Raw genomic sequence first — 4,981 nt, forward strand, 5'->3', positions numbered from 1 at the left:
CATCATCCACACCCATCGTGCTCCGACAAAAAAAATTGTTTGTTTGAAAAAAAACAAAATGTGAATCCCGACGAACAGGGTTGATTAGTAGTTAAGTCTCCCTGACTAGTAGCTCCCAAAAGTATGTCGAGTCCTATGAACAAGTCCACGTTCTCCACGCATATGGTAAATATGAAAATTCGTGCATATCCCCTAGCGTACGTAGTTCGAGATCCTGAATGATATTTTTTAGGCTGTATCATTTATTTTTTTAAATTTTATGGGGTCAAAGATTCGTTGGTTCATTTAATTTATCATCCAATAACGAATGAGAGAGCTGTGGAAATAAAAGAGATTGCAGGTCACATCCAAGACTTCCTTGTTATCTGCCAGACTACCAACTACATGAACGGCGCCACATGAACCTAATAATATCCGCTCGTTAGGTGATAGAGTAGGATTCAAGCTACATCGAAGACTTCATTTTTATTCCAGCAAGTTGTTTTCAATAAAATTAAGGGGACAGGTAACCTCATAATAATACGGTACTGTGCAGAAATCCTCGGCTCCATGTGGGTACGGACAAGCTCAGAACATGAACATGTTACCAGCAGCTGATCAATCCCGTGAGCAGTTTACTATTCAGAGAGATGGAAATCCTCAAAGTTCACTGTATACGACCTTTTATTCCTCTAGGTTCACACTGTGTCTCCTTTTATTCCCCAAAGTACACCATTGTGTCGCGTGTAGGGTGAAGACGGTACAATTATTATTTTAAAAATAGTGTACAAATCTGGCCAGGGTTTCTGAGATTGGTAGTAATGAAAGGAGTTGTTTAACGAGGATAGGAATTGTCAAGATGGTCAAAAGTGGGTGGAATCTGGGTAAAGAAAATACCAAAAAATCTTGTAGATACAGTATTTGAATCGTGTTTTTGATGGTGGAAATAGATTCAGCAGCATCAAAAACATTTAGGACCTAAAATTTTGAAGTTTAACAACTATAATTTGGATTTACAAAAATCTTTACCAGATTTTCTCTAAATATGACCGAAATTTCCATAACTTTCCTGACAACTCCTCATAATATACAGTTTTGAAATGTATCCTAGAATTAGAATATATATAGATATATTCATTTTATCTTAAATGCAATGAGGGTTTCTGAAAATGGTAGGTTTTTTATATTGATTTTGTTTATATATCCAAAAATTCTAACCAACAAAAATTAAAAAATCAAATAAACAAACTATTTTTTCTTAAAAATTAATAATATAATTTTTAGTAAAATTATAATATTTTATTATTAAAATTACATATTTAAATACAAAATAAATTAAACAAATTCATAATATTATACACACTCTACAACTTAAAATTATAATTTAATTATTAAAATTAATTATTTAAATACAAAATAAATTAAACAAATTCATAATCATATTATACACACTCTACAACTTAAAATTATAATTTAATCTACTTGATTAATGTATTCCTATAATTATAAATGTTCTTATGATGATTAAATGCCCTTGGGAAATTTTGGATTTCACTAAAATTCTAAATATATTATTGGATTTCAAAAAGTTCTAAACATATTTTCAGTTATTTTATCATCATTTCTAATGTGCTTATAATGATATGGGAAATTTCTAAACATACTTGCAAGGATATCGAAAATTTCTAATTATATTTGTGATATAATAATTACGTGTAGGTTATTTTTACTTTGTAAGTTAATGTGTACGAAAATAATAAAATAAAATAAAATACCTCATATGCAGTTTAGTTTTATTTTTTATTTTTTTATTTTTTTTTTGAAGGTGGCAAAACTTATCAAACTCAGGTGTCAAACCAACAGTGAGGACAACCATCTCTGGCTGCTATCCGCGAATGTCGATTTGACTCATCACCGTTATTAAGGAAAACCACGCCACCTGTAATAACCCGTTGGTGGTCCGTAAGGGAGCAGGCTTTCACTCCTACCAGATGCCTCTGGGTCTTGGGCCGTTAACCTGTTTCCTTACGTCCGAGGAAGACGAGCTCTTAGCCAAGCAGAAGTAGTTTTATGGCATACTCCAGGCCGATACAGTTTAGTTTTATTAATTACAGTATTGGTGGGTTTTTAATATAATTATTATATTTATTTTATATTATAAATTTATTTTGAATGTTTTAACGGTATTAATTAGAGTATATTAGAGTATAAATAAATATGTATATAAATTATAATTATATCTATCTATATATATTTCACTGTAGTTTTATTAATTAAGTGATTGATATGTTTTTTATGTTTACGTAGTTTAGGGATTGTGGAAGATAATTAATTCTCTGATTTTTTATTAGTAAAGTTTTTTTAATAAAGGGAATTTTATTCTAACATTTAAAGTTATATAATTGATATATTTTGGTATTATTATTATATTTAATTTCAAAAAATTTACTTGTAAATTTAAATTTTATTGATGAATTTAAATTTTAATTAAAATATATTAAAATTTGTCAAAATTGTAAAATAGGATGTTTTTCTAAACCACAATATATTTTCAATTTATATTTATTATTAAGATAATTTCATCATCCAAATAAATATTCAAAATAGGGTATTTCAATTTATTAATAATGTATATTTATGAATTTTTAAATATAAAATTATTGTTTTTTCTTTTTTTTTTTTCTTTTCTGAGTAAAGACTATTCTATTATGTATAAATAAAAGAGGAAAATATTTACAAAGAGGTTGGAACCTCTGAGGGGGCTAAAGCCAGCCCTCTGTTAAGAAAACTTATGCAATGAGCTCTTAACTGTCTGTTTACATAGATGAAAAACGAGAGCCCAAGACTCTGTAGAACTAGACACCGCCTCCAAAAACCAAAAAACTAGAAGACGAAAGAGAATTATACTGAAAAATGCTGACGTGGACAACAACGGCAGCACAAAACCGCTTAGCAAAAACCACCAGCATATCGGACCACCGTCGACCAGCAAGCAGTTTCCGTATGATCGAGCCCGATACAATCTCCTGTTGATGCGTGGCTCTCTACATACGTCATCATCTCTGACTTTTCGGGACGTAAAGTTCAGCAAAAAGAGGCCTTCCGAAATCCTCCACCGCCGTCCGATCTGCTCCATCATTCTCCGCCGTTGATTGTTTCAACCTGAGGTGGTAATTCTGCATCTTCATCGTTGGCTTTGCAAGGAGAGCTGACCCATTCAATCATCACATTGTCTTCTACATCCATAATATTGCGACCAGGAGGCATCACCGGATACAGAACAGTGCCTGAGAAATGCGCCAGTGCACAAGGAATGATCTCCTCGTGTGAAGAAGTTTGCTGAAGACGCGCGTCCTCTTCATGACCTTCGGCCTGCTGCACCTCTGGAAGATTGAGGATATCCTCTGCCATGCTTCCTTGAGAATCCTTAGAATTCTGTGAGAGAGTCCTGTCCATGGATTGTTCATCAGAGCCAGAGAGGTCATCTTCTTCCTCTGAGAAGATGACTGTGATAATAGCAGAGATAGTAGGCTTGTTTAGCTTGCTTTTAAATGTGAAACGGGAGGAGTGGAAAGAATTGTTGAGGGACGGACCAGAGTGGTCGGATGAAGGTGAGGCCGGCGAGACAGAAGCTAGCGGGGAAATGCGTCGTGGAACAGGACCTCCCCTTCCTCTAACACCCCCACGAGTGCCTGAACTACTACCCCTCCGGGAAATTCCTCGACGTCGGGCCATAGCAGCGATGATTGATAAACTGAGAGAACAAAAGGGTTGAAGGAGGAAGAAATACGACCCGCCCCAATTTGAAATAAACAGAGGATAACAGTACTCAGAGTAGAAAGCGCCCAGGGAAAGCACCGCACAGATAGAAATCAGAACCCCTAAATAAATTCCAGAACTGTCTGAATGAGTCCCACACCCTGCCCAAGCAGCTTCAACAGACACCGTAACACGACCTATTACAGTTATATACCAAAGGAAAAAACATTGACCATACCAGATGCGAGCCAGAAGAACCGTAATTAAATGCTTGAGGCTGGCCAGATGCGGGCTTCTATGGAGCCATGATGGCTTCCAAATGCTCAGCTCTGCACCTAACTCCTGTGAACCAATTCGACCGGGAATGTCTCTGCTAGAATGAGCCAGAGAGAATGTCGAGCTCTGGGCAATTGAAATGAATCGTATGCTCACCATCCTGAAGAACTTACTCCGCATGCTGTACACCCAATTCCTCATTAATGGGATTTAATGCGCTGCCAGAAATCGCCTACTTGCTCCACGGTGATGCCAGATGCCGGCGTCGCTCGTATGGGCATTAACGGCTCATAAAATCACCCGCATCCAGGTAAATTATTGATTATTAATTTATATAGAAATATAATAATAAATCTTAATTTTCAATTTTTTTTAATGAACACGAATATATGTCAAATTTCAATATGCAACAACAAATACACTAATGAGAAAAAAAATATTTTGAAAAACTTTAAATATATTACGATCAAATTAAAAGTGTTAAAGTAGGGAATTGATAGTTACCTTATAAAATCATATTTAAATTAAAATTTAGATTTCCAAAATACTCTTAATATACATTTAAAATTATCTTGAGTGTTGACCCTCCATGAGATTGTAATATATTTTTTCTTTTTTCAAATTGGAATTGTTGCATACTCAAATTGTATATTTGTGTATTAGTCTTGCTATTAAATATAAATAGATTATTTTATTCATATAGTCTATTTATTTGGGAGAATATCTCAACTACATCTAAAGATATGAGTTAACAAACAACTTCATAACCAAAGAAGTTACATAGAGATTACAATAATGAAGACATTATGTAATGACTAAATATGAAGCACAAGACAAATAAGACTTAATATCTACAACACTCTCGCTTATTGTCTTCACCAACTTCTTTAATCATTTTGAAATATTGTAAATTGAACTCAATCAAGCTACCTTCTAACCCGCATAATGGTAGTTCCAAAGTTGAACT

The sequence above is a fragment of the Pinus tabuliformis genome, chromosome Q (genome assembly GCF_031772625.1).
Source record: "Pinus tabuliformis cultivar Carrire ecotype Pingquan chromosome Q, CPIR1, whole genome shotgun sequence".
Lineage (NCBI taxonomy): Eukaryota > Viridiplantae > Streptophyta > Pinopsida > Pinales > Pinaceae > Pinus > Pinus tabuliformis.